At 41.5% G+C, this 16,797-nt stretch overlaps 1 long non-coding RNA gene across 1 annotated transcript in view; it reads left to right on the top strand.

Moving 5' to 3' along the window:
* Window positions 1–15,830, top strand: part of LOC307219668 — a 46,696-nt gene extending 30,866 nt beyond the window's left edge. Inside the window, exons 3-4 of the long non-coding RNA XR_013840503.1 lie at window positions 6,351–6,493; window positions 15,761–15,830. This is a non-coding gene — a long non-coding RNA (uncharacterized lncRNA). The remainder of the gene's footprint in view (window positions 1–6,350; window positions 6,494–15,760) is intronic.
* Window positions 15,831–16,797: the final 967 nt, after the last annotated feature.

Below are 16,797 nucleotides of genomic sequence, written 5' to 3'. Positions count from 1 at the left end.
TTAAACCTTGCCTGAGCAGTTTCTACTAAAGGCTGTCAGGACAGAATCCCATAGTGTTGTGGAAGGGAGCTGGAAGCAAACCCCTTTCTCCGATCAGCATTTTTCAAAGATAATTTATGTCAGCCTGATTCCCAAAGATTGGCTCCGAGATTGCACATATTTGTCTGGTTATTTCTTCAAGTTCCTGTCAGAAAATTGCATGGCTCCTCAGTTCTTCGTCTTCTTTCTTTTTTCTTTTTTTTTCTTTTCAAAGAGAGGAGGACTGGGCTGCTTCTCTATCAAATTAATTGAAGTCTCCCCCCACCAATGTACTTTCATGTCTGCCAGTTTCCCAAAGGCGGTCTCGTCTGTCACATAATGACTCTGCTGCTGTTCCTCAATTGACCTGATTCAGGCACTTGGAAGGAGCAGGGAGGGGGGGAGGGGGGAAGCACTCCTGTGCAATGAAATGGAGTCCAAGGTGTACCAAAGACACCTTGATAAATTCGTTTAATGCAAGTGACAGAAGAGACAACATATAGTAATGCAAAATGCATTGATGGGATCAAGCTGCTTCGCAACATATTTATCAAGGAAGAAGAGGCTTAAATATGGGGGGAAGTAATGTCTGTATGCATACAGGACATATATATATAAGCTCCATTTGGAAGGAGTGGGGAGATATTGCTGACTTTGAGATAAGTACTGGATATAGGCTAATTTGGGAAACTGGAATATCAGCTTTGTTGAAACCTGACATAGACCACAAGGGAATAGCTGAAGGATACTTTGGCGTGAGTAGAAATTTTAACCGATCTAATCCAGACACTGAAAGGGATTAGTTTCTCAAAGTAACATATAATTTTTGCCTTGCTAATGTGCAATTCATTGACAACCAAGTTAGCAAATGGTTACCCTTGTGAACAGTTTTTGAACTGTCATTTTTCTGCTTCCCGAGAAGCACATTGTTATTAAATATCCCCAATTGCAATGGCATTGTCAGCTATGTTTTCAATATGGTATGAAAAAGATTGATTTAAACCATGGACAACACAGCTTATGAAAAGCGTTCTGTATCCTCTGACCAAGCTTATCCAAGCTGGAAGTGAAAAAATACTGGGCTCAGCAGCATCATTGGTCACTACAGTCTGCCTATGTTTATGTGTACCACACTGCAATGGACTGCCAGAGCTTGTTTGTCTTTTGCTGGCACCCTGCCCTTTAAGTAGGCTCCACCAAAGTGCCAACTAGGCATTGGCTTCTGAGAAGACCATGTTTGGACATTGCCTGGAGGCTCTACCTGTGGGAAAAGGAGTAGAGTGGGCACCCTCATTCTTTAGCCTAATGGGAGGGATGGAACCCAACTGCAGGACATCAGACAGAATGAATGTTGGGGAAACCTGCAGGATATAGCAGCCCTAGAAAGGGGGACAAAGGCCCAGTAGAGACAAAGGAAACAGGCTGTAAAGACATAGGGAACCTTCAAGCTGTTACAGGCTAAAATAACTCCTCAGGAATCAGTAACCGGTACACATTTATTTTGGAACATGCTCAATTAAACCCAATGAGAATACCAGGTTAAGATCAGTTGAATACTTGGAGCTGCACTAATTTGGATGGGAGGGAGCAGAGAAACATGGTAAAAGGATGCATCACTCTGGTTAAAGGAACCAAAATTTGATCCCTGCAAGCAGTACATCCAAATTGGTAGCCATTTTATACTTCCCTGTACATCTTCACAACAACCATATGAGGTAGGCAAGGCTTAGAGTAGAATATTGGCCCAAGGTAGGAAGAAAGTATAGTGTAGTGCTGGGATGGATAACACTTTTCAGTCTGAGGGCCAAATTCCCTCATGGTTAACTTTCTGGGGAGCCCATTTCAGTGGTGGCCTAGGCTAGAGACAAAAGTGGAACAGAGCAATGGCTATGACTCTTGCCTTCGTTCCTACATTCCAGCCCTGCAAGAATCAGGTATTTCTGTGAGCAAATACTATAGAAATCTGCACACATACATTTCTTCATTGAGGAAAGCCAGAGGCATTGTCATAGTTGAAGGACATATTTCAGTCATGCAAAAGTCTTCAAGGGAGACATAGAACAGATCCAGTGAGGGGTGCAGCTAGGGGAGCTCTGAGTACTGACTAGAGAGGCCTGGAAACGTTTGCTTCATTGTGTTGAAAGGCAATGCACAAAACTGATGGGCCTCAAATCTATTGAACTGCCATAAGTAGTCAGATAATACAGTTCTTGGTGGGAAAAAAGTGTGATTGCAGCTTTTAAGTTGAGCAAAACTTTGAGACTGCGATAAAATGAAGGGGTTACTTTATTAAAAATAAAGTATGTCCTATGCCCCTTTAAAATGTGTGGGGGGGTGTTGGGGGGTGTTATTGGGTTGTTCTATTCATTATATACTTCTGGGTATAGGACGCTATTTAAATTCAAATAAAATAAAAATATGATATGCCTGGAGCCACCTCATTTCCAATGGGGTTTTAGCACAGAGGAGAAAGAGTTAATGCTGGGTGTTTCTGCTCCTTCTCTTAAAGAGTAAAACATTTGTGAAGCCTATGCAACTTTCCAAAGATTGAAATACTGTATCCATATATTTTCCCATACATGGAGAAATATATGAGACACGAGGTACAGCTCTGAGGGCCTTTGGGTGGTTCCCTCACTGCGAGAAGTGAGGTTACAGGGAACCAGAGGCAGAGGGCCTTCTCGGTAGTGGCGCCTGCCCTGTGGAATGCCCTCTCATCAGAGATCAAGGCAATAAGCTATTATCTTACTTTTAAAAGACATCTGAAGGCAGCCCTGTTTAGGGAAGTTTTTAATGTTTAATGCTGTATTGTGTTCTTAATATTTGGTTGGAAGCCACACAGAGTGGCGGTGGAAACCCAGCCAGATGGGCGGAGTGTAAAATAATAATAATAATAATAATAATAATAATAATAATAATAATAATAATAAAAATAAATTATTGAAACAAACCAAATCCTTCCAGGCAATCCTGAACATCAAATGGCTCAGGTATCTCTCAGGTGAATCTTCATGGAAATGTGATGGAGGGGTTATACAAGTGTAGTCCAGCCACATCATGGCACATTAACCCAATAGGAGGTTCTAAGAGAAAGTGCTCTTAGTTTCGACACAAGGGAAGAGACGCTTTGGAATGCATTGCTAAATGTAAGATGGCTTATAACCATTCTGCAGAATGGTTCTTTGAAAACACCAGAAGAATGATCTACCACCAATATGGTAGATAAAGTGTCTGCAGAAGAAAGCAAATGCACTTTATGGCTGTGTGTACACACCCAGTATTAGAATGTCATGAGGACTGAAAACTGTCAAGGTGTTAGCTCTTGGTTGAATATCATTCCACCCCCACACCTTCTGACTTGTTAACTGCGCACCTTTGCTTCGAATTCACTTTTTATCTGACAATTGCAAAGGAAAGAAGGGAGAAAGAAAAGTGCCTTCTCATTTCCGCTCTGGAAAGATGCTAATCCTCCACAGACATATTCAAATCAGGAGAGCTGTGAAATATTCAATAATCTGAGGGGAAGAGATGACAGTCAAACCTTCTTGACCTTTCCTTGAAGCCCATTAACACAGTCCACTAACACCTGCTTCATAATGAATGTACTAATCAAGATAGCAAGGTTCACCAGTTACACTCTTTCAGGAAAGCATTTCAGAGACGCTGCCACATTTCTCTCTCAATTAGTTGCCAGCAGTTTGTAAGGCAGTCTCGGACGGCAGCAAGAAAATTGCCTGCAAATTTGGAATGCATGAAAGCAAGGCAATCCTTCAAATGTATAGGGAATTTATTATGTATTATACTGGAGCTCATTTGCTTTTTTCACCAGAGTCACATATGTTTCAAATCAGGCACGCCACAAACTCATTTAGTTGCAAGAAACTTTTGGGCTACACTCTAGAACTGGTGACTGAACTTTCATAAGTTACAGTTAAAAAGATGAAAAGTCAGACTTGGCTTCTTTTAACACATGCACACATACATACACACACAATTGCATCTCACAAATTTCAGGTCCACTTGCAATATTAATACCTTTGGAATTGCTAAAATGTCACCAGGAAAGCAATGATTTCTTCTTCTTTTTTAAGCCTGTCATGTGCATAAGGTTTCCATGGAAATCAGTTCCTTCTATATAGAACTACATGTATTTCTGCCCAGTTATTGGTGCTTAATAAAAGACAAAAAACAATTTTGGAATCATGTTTAAACTGTTGAAATAACAATTTATTTATTTATTAAAACCTTGTTTTGTTGCATCCTGTGGTCATGAACCAACAACCTTTTTCTAGCATTCTATAATGGGCTCAGTATCTCTAGTTTTACCTCATTCATTTATTCAAGAGAAAGAGAGCTTAAAATAATTTTGAATTTTGACTCATATAGAATAGGCTGGTTTGGACATATTATCTGGCAATTTCAGTTAAAATGGAAGTGAATGTAGGAAACTGTCTTATACTGAGTTGGACCAATGATCCATCCAGCTCAGCATTGTCTACACTGAACTAGCAGTGATTTTTTAGGGTTATATGTAGGTGTCTCTCCTAGCCCTGCCTAGAGATGATGGGGGTTAAATTTGGGATCTTCTGCAAGCAACAGTGAGCATTGGTTTCACACGCTCTGTCTTCTCTTCTGATGCAGCTGCAAAGAGGAGGTTGGAAGCTTTCATTTTTGCTCCACATTAGCCACAGTTTATTATGTCATTTGATCAAATGGTTTGGCTAATCCTTAATCTTATTATGGCTTTAATTCAATTCATATTAACTGCATGTAGCTGACGAACTAACTTCAAGCCCAAATGTATGAAGCTGGCCTGTTTCAACCAACCATAGTTAAGATTAACCACAGTTTAGCTACAATGTGAGATACTGTCTGACCCCCAATCTAAAACAGAAGCTTCTAATATCCTCCTCGTGGCCATGGTGGGGAAAGACAGGGGAGAGGGGGACTTGAAGCTCATTAAGGCTCTTTCTTATACAGTGGTACCTCGGGTTAAGTACTTAATTCGTTCCGGAGGTCCATTCTTAACCTGAAACTGTTCTTAACCTGAAGCATCACTTTAGCTAATGGGGCCTCCCACTGCCGCCGTGCCGCCAGAGCACGATTTCTGTTCTTATCCTGAAACAAAGTTCTTAACCTGAAGCACTATTTCTGGGTTAGTGGAGTCTGTAACCTGAAGCATATGTAACCTGAAGCGTATGTAACCTGAGGTACCACTGTAATACTAAACCATGGTTGCGTTTGAATACAGCCAGTTTGTAAGCAATAACTGAAAGGTTTCCAGATTAGATGACTGGAGGTTCTCATTTCCTAATATAAACTCACAGTCTTGATGGGGTTTCTTGACCTACCTGCTTGACAAATTATAGCATGCTCAGACCTGTTTTCTTAGTCTCCATGACACATGCTGAAGGAATGGCTCACAGCCTCACATGTGGAACAGATTGTATGGGTCTTTAACATTTTGTCAACTTGGACCCATTACAATGTGATTGCAGGCCTTTAAACTAACATTAGCACCATGGGATAACCAGCAGAAAAGTGTCTCACAATATGATAATGTATAACATCAAATTAATGTATATCTGGGTTCTCTTCTGGGAAATTATGAGTTACCTGATGGCCGGTTCAGCAGGTGACTGTTGTGCCTGTGAGATTCCCTGGGAAAACATCTACATCAGTGGTGGGGAATCTCTGACTCTCCAGATGTCATTGGACTCCAGCTCCCATCAGCCCCAACCAGCATGGTAACTGGTAAGGAATGAGGGAAGATGGATTCCTGCAACATCTCCCTCTACCTCATACCCAACCAATCACTGGGTTCTGCAGGAGAGGATATCCAGCAGATACAATCCTATAATGTGGTCATTTCCACATGATGTTGGAATCAGGCCTTTAGTGTGGCAGTACCTACCCTTTGGAAAATCCTCCCATTGAATATCAGACAAGCATCTCCACCATTGTCTTTTTTGAGACTGCTAAAGCCTTCCTATTTCAAGAAGCCTTCTAAAATCTTTATCACGGTTGGTATCTGTCTCGTATTTCAATTGATGTGAAGTATGTAGTGTTGTTACTTTAAACTCTTTTTATATTTACAGGCACAATATACTGAAAAAATAGGAGTGGTGGAGTTGTAGCAGGATGGGACCACCTCAACCTCTGCATGTTCAGCTTAACCTGCACAAGGCTAACATAACAATGATTTTTGCTAGAAACAGGGTTCCATCTTGTTCTGCTATTCATTTAACCTGCTGGGAATTGGTATTGGGGTATCTGGAGTAAAGTGTCACCAGTAGTGACCTCTCTTCTTCTTTTGCATTAAACAGATTTAGGCAAAGAGTGGCATGAGAGTACACTGCTGAAAGGATCTTGTTCCCAAATAAGCACCCAATACATTTTGTAACGCAGGGGAAGCCAAATCTGGACCGATGCCAATGATCTCAGCAGCTGGATAGATTCCTGTGGGATCTTTAAGGTTATCTTTGCTCTAATTTGTGTAATGAATACATTTAATTTATTTTATTTCCATGACGCTTTTGTATTTTTTAAAAAATAAAATAAAATATGAAACATCTTGGAAATGATTGGCTGCTGATACATAAAATGGAATAAAATTATCACACTTGCAATAATGCATCACATATTGTGCCCTTAGGCTGCAGTCTTGTATTCATTAACCTGGAAATAAGCCCCATTGAACACAGGGGAACATGCATAGGATCAAACTATGAAACATAATTATTGGCAAAACAGGTAAACAAATTCCATCTGTAACAGGTTTTTCAATCCATAAAAATAATGTACTGGTGGAAATTCTAAGCCTTACACTAACAATTATGTAAACAAAACGGGAAGATGTTTGCATTTATATTTTCTGTTCCACTGTGAAGCTCATTGACAAATCCCCGCCCCCCCTTATTCTTTCCTTCTCCCTCTTATGATGTCAAGCCAAGAGCTGAGGGTTTGGTTTTATTTTATTTTATTTTTTTTCATTTTTCATTTTTCATTTTTCATTTTTCATTTTTCGTTTTCGTTTTTTGCTTTTACTCTGTAATAGCCTACTAATTACTTGGTATATAATTGCATGTTTCAGTATCTACTATAATTATATCTGAAGTACACTGACATTTGTGACTTGTGGGAGCCTGCTAATGTTTTTATTTCCGTTGAAAGCTAATCAAGCAGTAGTGAATATTCAGCTTCTACAGCTACACAAATAAGTATTGTAATTTCTTTGGTCATGATTCAGAGTAGAGCAAAACAAATGTGAAAACAAACAAACCTCTGATGCACTAATTAAACAATTCATGAAGTATGTTGCTTGTGTTATCCCTGTATAAAGCAGCTCTGAAGCAATATCTGCCTGGGGAAATAAATAAATAAATAAAAGCCCTACAGTGGCCTTCACAGTCATTATTGATCAACACCTTTTTGTGTTCTTATCTGAAATACTCAGACCGTTCCCAAATGTCAATTTCTTTTTGAATCACAATGATACAAAATGGCAGAATTGTACCTTTTCAAATAGGCACCTTAAAAATATATCAAGGTATATTATTTATTATTTGCTTGATGTATGTACTAATTATCCTTTTGGGCCCAAAGCTTTGAAAATGAGGTTCTAAGAATTCTGTATTAATGCAACCAGGTGATCAGCTGACAGAAGCATCATGTAATTAGGTTTTTCTGTGTGGTCAGAGGCAGGGCAGTATAAGTCAGCGAATGGGAACCTGTGGCCCTCCAGAGATTGTAGGACTCCATCTCCCTTCAGCGCTTGCCAGCATGCACAATGGTCAGGGATGACAGGAGCTAGTGCTCAGCTGTATCTGGAGGCCCATAATTTCTCCATTGGATTCCCTGGGGTAAAGTAGAGGGGAAAGCCCTTTATGAAGCCTGTTGTGTTCCAAGGTAGACTTGTGTCTTCAGTCAAGCAAAGAGGGGAATGCCTTTGTAGTAATTTAGCACTTACCCTAAGGGTCTTTGTTACACAACTCCATAAGCCAAGGGTGGGGGGCCCTCAGGATGATGTGCCAAATGTGTTCCTCCAGGCCTCTCGACCTGCACCTCTCTCCCCAACCCTGTTTCACATCCTTTGTTTTTGCCTGTTTGAAATGGATCAATGAAGTCTAATAAATGGCCCTTCTTTATCTGGATGGAGGATAGAAAAGAATGTGTGAGTGTGTGTACAAACTAGCTTAACACAGTAAAGTAAAATTTACACTTGCTTCTCTGACTTAATCTTATTTTGTACTGTGTTGATTTTGTTAACCTTCTTGAGTACGGTGGGACCTCAGGTTAAGTACTTAATTCGTTCCGGAGGTCCGTACTTAACCCGAAACTGTTCTTAACCTGAAGCACCACTTTAGCTAATGGGGCCTCCTGCTGCTGCCGTGCCGCCAGAGCTCAATTTCTGTTCTCATCCTGAAGCAAAGTTCTTAACCTGAAGCACTATTTCTGGGTTAGCGGAGTCTGTAACCTGAGGTACCACTGTAATGTTGTAGATAGATTAGGGAAAGTATTATGAATAATAATAATACCTTTAACTGACTAATAATATATAAATAAATAAATAACAATTTCAGTCAATATAAATGAAAAACAGGTTGTTCTCTCTCTTGTGAGTAAGGTGGAGCAGGGAACATAAGCCATTACTAAACAAATATCAACGATTCAATAGGAAAAAGTCTCCACATAGTGATGAACCAAACCACTCTCTGAAGTGGCTCCCACACTCTGTTAAACACCCGCTCCCCCAGTTATGTAATGGAGGCGGGAGGTGCTTCAGAGGGCAGTTTGCTGAAGCACCCCCCCACCCTGCTTTAAACAGCTTGCTTGGCTGCCTGTCACCCATGCTGCTTGCTCGCTCACCTGCCTGCCACTGTGTTATCGTGCTGGAGTTGGCATGACAACTGCATCATGACAACAGCCTTACAATTTTAGTATATATTAAGAAATTAAAGTAATCTTAATTATAAAATTATAAATTCATTTCCTTCAGTATTTGTTTTCCCCCTGTGCAATTCTTCGTTACTTTTTTCTTGATACAACCTACAGGTGACTTTGCTTCTCACCTGAAGTACATAGAAATAAATAACTTAGCTGGTTTAATTAGCATTCCCAGCACATGTTTCAAACATACTACAAGAACATTAACACTTTAGTAAGTCCATATATCTTATAAGGTGAGATTAAAAGAACTTGGCTTGTTTAGCATAGGGGAAAAAGATGCTGGGGTGGTATGATAGTATTCTGCCAATATTTTAGAGAGGGTTGCATAGCAGATGACAGGGAGAAATGAGTTGGTTAGGTTGAACAACAACTAATAACTACTAATTGGCAATTAAGACATTTCAGTGGGGGGTATACATATATATGAGTACAGTTTTGAAACAATTTTCCTTTGACTGTCATAATGGCCCATACAGCTTAAACAGCCCTGTCCTATGTTCAACAAATGGGTATAGGCATATCTAAGGAGTGGGCTGCAGGAATTACATTCAATGGAAAATACCACCCACCGTGAGTGGTTTCTTCTGTCCTTGCAAAACTGCGATAGAGCAAGCATTGCCTGATGAAATTTTGCCTAATATGCAACTCTCACAGACTAATCTTAGCCACAATCTTCAAAAGGTCTAATCCTTGGTATGTCTAGTGTGGGGAAGGGTGGACTAGGACCAGTCCCACCACCCTGCTACATTGTGGAAATTCGTCCCCACAGAGCGTTGCACAACTTTCAGTGTATGTTGAAGATGCACTTCTTTAGCTTGTTCTTTGTCAGTTCTTTTGTTCTGTGGGACCACCACCATGGTCTTCTTCTGCTGCTTCTGCTTCTGCTTCTGCTTCCTTTTCTATTCCATCTGGAATGGCTTTCTCTGTTTTATCATTGTCTGTTTCCATAGTTGCATATTATATTGTTGTAAACAACCCTGGGGCCTTATGGTGAAGGATGGGCAATAAATGTAAATAAATAAATAAATAAATAAATAAATAAATAAATAAATAGCAATGAGAGATACTCAGGCACTGAAAGGCCTCTACTTGAGACTGCCAAACTAGACATTACTGACTATGCAGATCAATGGTCTGAGTCAGCATAGTAAAGAACAGCATGTCTCGCTTGACTACTTGAGGAGAAACGGTAAGCACCATCGTGCCCTGCCACTGCTGCTACTCCCACCGCCACCTATCTGCTCCAGCAGCTGCCTACTCTGCCAGCACTGCACACCCTGTTGTATCTACTGCTGGCAGAGAAGCACCACTGCCATTGGTGGCAATTCTGGGCAAGGTCTCATTCATTTAGGGCAAGATCTCCCCCCCAGATTGGTGTGATCTCACCCAAAATTGGTATGGATGATGGCAGCACTTCTCCACCACCACTGGTGGAGGTGGTGGGGCGGGCAGGGCACCCACAGGCATGCCACCTGGGTGTCTTCTGTCACCTGAGGCAGTGGCCTCATCATGCCTAATGGCTTGCCCAGCTCTGAGTATAGTGCATGTCCCTGGCACACACATATACCACTGGTTTGTCTTCACAAGAGCATTGTGCAACAGCTTAGGGCTACAAAGTAGCAACAGCCACAAGACTGAAGTCCATGGCTAAGGTTGTTAATGTTCTTATGTGTAAGCTGCATTGAATCAAGGGAGATAACTTCAAAATAGACCTGGATAGATTTGGTCTGTGAGTCAGAGGACCTTCAACCCGAATACTATTGATGTTTTCCCATGTGTGCATAATGACTGCTGAATCGCTTTCCTTGATTCTTCATACAGTCCCTACACACAGACGGAGTTTCCTAGACTGCACACTTGCACAGAGTTTACCTGTAATGTATAAGTGCTGCACACACCCTGTAATTTTTGCAGATGATCTAGTGATATGTATAGTACATATGACTGTTGTTGTTGTTGTTGTTTAGTCGTTTAGTCGTGTCCGACTCTTCGTGACCCCATGGACCAGAGAACGCCAGGCACTCCTGTCCTCCACTGCCCCCCGCAGCTTGGTCAGACTCATGCTGGTAACCTCGAAAACACTATCCAACCATCTCGTCCTCTGTCGCCCCCTTCTCCTTGTGCCCTCCATCTTTCCCAACATCAGGGTCTTCTCCAGGGAGTCTTCTCTTCTCATGAGGTGGCCAAAGTACTGGAGCCTCAGCTTCACAATCTGTCCTTCCAGTGAGCACTCAGGGATGATTTCCTTCAGAATGGAGAGGTTTGATCTTCTTGCAGTCCATGGGACTCTCAAGAGTCTCCTCCAGCACCATAATTCAAAAGCATCAATTCTTCGGTGATCAGCCTTCTTTATGGTCCAGCTCTCACTTCCATACATCACTACTGGGAAAACCATAGCTTTAACTATACGGACCTTTGTTGGCAAGGTGATGTCTCTACTTCTCAAGATGCTGTCTAGGCCTGTCATTGCCCTTCTCCCAAGAAGCAGGCGTCTTTTAATTTCGTGGCTGCTGTCACCATCTGCAGTGATCATGGAGCCCAAGAAAGTAAAATCTCTCACTGCCTCCATTTCTTCCCCTTCTATTTGCCAGGAGGTGATGGGACCAGTAGCCATGATCTTCGTTTTTTTGATGTTGAGCTTCAGACCATATTTTGCACTCTCCTCTTTCACCCTCAATAAAAGGTTCTTTAATTCCTCCTCACTTTCTGCCATCAAGGTTGTGTCATCTGCATATCTGAGGTTGTTGATATTTCTTCCGGCAATCTTAATTCCGGCTAGGGATTCATCCAGCCCAGCCTTTCGCATGATGAATTCTGCATATAAGTTAAATAAGCAGGGAGACAAAATGCAGCCTTGTTGTACTCCTTTCCCAATTTTGAACCAGTCAGTTGTTCCATATCCAGTTCTAACTGTAGCTTCTTGTCCCACATAGAGATTTCTCAGGAGACAGATGAGGTGATCAGGCACTCCCATTTCTTTAAGAACTTGCCATAGTTTGCCATGGTCGACACAGTCAAAGGCTTTTGCATAGTCAATGAAGCAGAAGTAAATGTCTTTCTGGAACTCTCTAGCTTTCTCCATAATCCAGCGCATGTTTGCAATTTGGTCTCTGGTTCCTCTGCCTCTTCTAAATCCAGCTTGCACTTCTGGGAGTTCTCGGTCCACATACTGCTTGAGCCTTCCTTGTAGAATTTTAAGCATAACCTTGCTAGCGTGAGAAATTAGTGCAATTGTGCGATAGTTGGAGCATTCTTTGGCACTGCCCTTCTTTGGGATTGGGATGTAGACTGATCTTCTCCAATCTTCTGGCCACTGCTGAGTTTTCCAAACTTGCTGGCATATTGAGTGTAGCACCTTAACAGCATCATCTTTTAAAATTTTAAATAGTTCAGCTGGAATACCATCACTTCCACTGGCCTTGTTATTTGCAGTGCTTTCTAAGGCCCATTTGACTTCACTCTCCAGGATGTCTGGCTCAAGGTCAGCAACCACACTACCTGGGGTATATGAGACATCCATTTCTTTCTGGTATAATTCCTCTGTGTATTCTTGCCACCTCTTCTTGATGTCTTCTGCTTCTGTTAGGTCCTTTCCACTTTTGTCCTTTATTATGGAAATCTTTGTACGAAATGTTCCTTTCATATCTCCAATTTTCTTGAACAGATCTCTGGTTCTTCCCATTCTATTGCTTTCCTCTATTTCTTTGCATTGCTTGTTTAAGAAGGTCTTCTTGTCTCTCCTTGCTATTCTTTGGAAATCTGCATTCAATTTCCTGTATGTTTCACGATCTCCCTTGCATTTTGCTTGCCTTCTCTCCCCCGCTATTTGTAAGGCCTCATTGGACAGCCACTTTGCTTTCTTGCATTTCCTTTTCATTGGGATGGTTTTTGTTGCTGCCTCCTGTATAATGTTACGAGCCTCCATCCATAGTTCTTCAGGCACTCTGTCCACCAAATCTAAATCCTTAAACCTGTTCCTCACTTCCACTGTGTATTCATAAGGGATTTGACTTAGATTGTATCTTACCGGCCCAGTGGTTTTTCCTACTTTCTTCAGTTTAAGCTTGAATTTTGCTATAAGAAGCTGATGATCTGAGCCACAGTCAGCTCCAGGTCTTGTTTTTGCTGACTGTATAGAGCTTCTCCATCTTTGGCTGCAGAGAATATAATCAATCTGATTTCGATGCTGCCCATCTGGTGATGTCCATGTGTAGAGTCGTCTCTTGTGTTGTTGGAAAAGCATGTTTGTGATGACCAGCTTGTTCTCTTGACAGAACTCTATTAGCCTTTGCCCTGCTTCGTTTTGATCTCCAAGGCCAAACTTGCCAGTTGTTCCTTTTATCTCTTGACTCCCTACTTTAGCATTCCAATCCCCTATAATGAGAAGAACATCCTTCTTTGGTGTCACTTCTATAAGGTGTTGTAAGTCTTCATAAAGGTAAAGGTAAAGGTACCCCTGCCCGTACGGGCCAGTCTTGACAGACTCTGGGGTTGTGCGCCCATCTCACTTAAGAGGCCAGGGGCCAGCGCTGTCCGGAGACACTTCCGGGTCACGTGGCCAGCGTGACATCGCTGCTCTGGCGAGCCAGAGCCGCACACGGAAACGCCGTTTACCTTCCCGCTGGTAAGCGGTCCCTATTTATCTACTTGCACCTGGAGGTGCTTTCGAACTGCTAGGTTGGCAGGCGCTGGGACCGAGCAGCGGGAGCGCACCCCGCCGCAGGGATTCGAACTGCCGACCTTTCGATCGGCAAGTCCTAGGCGCTGAGGCTTTAACCCACAGCGCCACCTGCGTCCCAAGTCTTCATAGAATTGGTCAATTTCAGTTTCTTCAGCACCAGTAGTTGGTGCATAAACTTGGATTACTGTGATGTTAAAAGGTCTGCCTTGGATTCGTATCGAGATCATTCTATCATTTTTGAGATTGCATCCCAGTACAGCTTTTGCCACTCTTTTGTTGACTATGAGGGCCACTCCATTTCTTTTACGGGTTTCTTGCCCACAGTAGTAGATATGATGGTCATCCGAACTGAATTCACCCATTCCCGTCCATTTTAGTTCACTGATGCCCAGGATGTCAATATTTATTCTTGCCATCTCATTTTTGACCACCTCCAACTTACCCATGTTCATGGTTCTTACATTCCAGGTTCCTATGCAATATTTTTCTTTACAGCATTGGACTTTCCTTTCGCTTCCAGGCATATCCGCAACTGAGCGTCCTTTCGGCTTTGGCCCAGCCGCTTCATCAGCTCTGGATCTACTTGTACTTGCCCTCCGCTCTTCCCCAGTAGCATGTTGGACGCCTTCCGACCTGAGGGGCTCATCTTCCAGCGTCATAACTTTTATATGCCTGTTGTCTTTGTCCATGGAGTTTTCTTGGCAGGGATACTGGAGTGGCTTGCCGGTTCCTCCTCCAGGTGGATCACGTTTGGTCAAAACTCTCCACTATGACCTGTTCATCTTGGGTGCCCTGCTCGGCATAGTTCATAGCTTCTCTGAGTTCTTCAAGCCCCTTCGCCACGGCAAGGCAGTGATCCATGAAGGGGCATATGACTGTAGAGCCAAACATATAGTCAAGTGATGTCACTTGGGTTGGAGAAGAGTGTGTATATGTTCAATTTTGAAGGTGAGAAGTGAGACAGGCACATTCTGCTACTCACTCCATGTTATCTGACATCCCATCCCTGCCCCCCCAGGAGTATACACTCAGCTTTGGAGGGGGAGGCAGGGGAGGCAGCTCCCTTGAAGCTAGGAGCCTTGCAGGACCTTCTGTCCCCAAATGTATTGTAAAGTGAACATATTGCTAGTGTACTGTTGTTGCCTATGTCTTCTCCTACTACACATCATGAGTGTTGAACTACCATCTAGGTATCCCTGGTGGATTTTTTGGTTCCCACGCTACAACATCAACAAAAATAGGAAACCCCCAGGGGGAAATAACATTTCTTAAATTTGAAACAAGTAGTTCTCTTTCCCAGGATATGAAAATTCATGCACATAGGACAAATAATCTCTGCTTTTACATGGATCAGGATTTCTGTTGTTTTAACAGAATGCAACCTGTATTACATAATAATCATGCAATTTTGCAGTACTTCTCTTTCTATAAATCAGCTCTTAAATTACATAGAAACCATTTAGATTTGTAGTTTCATTTTCTTTCCTTTTTTACACATACACACACCTCTGTGTAGTTTCTGTATTTTTGTAAAGCCTCATTTCAGCATTCCTGTGCTAATCATTTATAACCCATAATGAGCTAGATGTAACAAGAAAGTGGATAACGCAAGAGAAGGATGTCCACATTCACTCTTTTGTGTCCCACCCAACACAATTTAAACTCCATCTCAAGTGACATGCTAGCTATTGCTTTAGCCATTATTGGAGTCTGACTATGATGAATCAAAAGTACATCTCCAGTCAGACAGAAAGCTGTCACTACTGTGGGCTGTTATTAAAAGAAAATAGAATGGAATCAAAATGGTCTCTCATCTTTCTTCTTCTTCTTCCAGTTGATAAAGGGAAACTGACTTAAAAGCATTATTGGAACTTAATAAGGAAGAACTAGTGGAGAGGTTAGAGTACAGGCTGTCACAGAAGTGCAGTGGAAGGTGACCTATTGCAGGAAAAATGTTGCCCCTGGACTTGTCTGCCTGTCACCACATCAGACCTGTCAGCTTAAATATTCCATAATTCAGGGGGATGTGGATGGGTAGCACAATGTCACATTTGAGTCAAGAGTACACAAGTGCATAACATTGCTCATCATGGGTCCATACTTTTTTTCCAGCTGAAGACAGGTCGTGCTGGAGTTCCAAATAAATCATGGTGAATCTGAAACCTGCTGGTCTAGAATCATCCAGTGTAAAAAGCATACAGAAATCCAGAGGAGCACAAATACTTTGTGGTAACGTTCAACTCTGGACCATGCAGCTACAATGACCAACCCATTTACAGCACAATAGTTCCCATGGATGTGAAGGAATATGAAAAAGTGGTGTAATAAAATATGTGACTGAAACATCAAAGAATGGGACAAAAATATTTTCAATCTTTTTAGGCTTAATTAAGTGTTGCATCTAGGGAGTCTATAAGCTGTTATATTGTTGTGAATTGTTCTGAAATAAATTTTACTTGATTAACTCTCCCCTCTGTTGTATTCTCGTTTAGTATGGCTAGTTGGACCTGTGCCCAACTTAAGATCACTCTGAATTATGGGTTTTGCAAACACAATATTTATACCTTAAAATGTTTCTAAAGCACTCTTAATTCTTGCATATTATTGGGTGTCTTAGAAATATATTTTAAACAAATAAATACTACATTTGCAGACCTCATTATGGATACAGTTAATTGAAGTGAATAGCATTAGCACCATGTTGTCAAAGAGAATCGTTTCCCATGATCCTCCTGTGCATTGTTGGTGGGGTGATGGGTAGTTCTTTAACATGTTTCAAAAGTATGACCAAGGCTGAACAGAAATTTAAAACAAATTAATAATCCATCCTATAACAATGACAAAGATGATGTGATGAGCATGGTTTTATGAGTGCATCATAGCTGAGTGGCATCTAATTTAAAATGTTACAGAAGTTGATTTATAGGAGTTCTAAGTTATTGTACTTTGCCCACATATGGCTGGTGAGTATGGAGTAAGATAAAATATTGAGTTTATAGAAAAGGAGAAAACAAGTAATATAGTAAATGAGTTTAGATTGGAAAGGGACACAGAAATCAGAACTGGAGCAATGTCATAATATAAATGCATGTATAAATCGGCATAGTTCATAGCTTCTCTGAGTTATTCAAGCCCCTTCACCACGGCAA

Source organism: Podarcis cretensis (assembly GCF_951804945.1).
Source record: "Podarcis cretensis genome assembly, chromosome: 7".
NCBI classification, from domain to species: Eukaryota; Metazoa; Chordata; class Lepidosauria; order Squamata; family Lacertidae; genus Podarcis; species Podarcis cretensis.
Note: the sequence above shows the minus strand (reverse complement) of the source record. Positions and strands in the feature narration are given on the sequence as shown.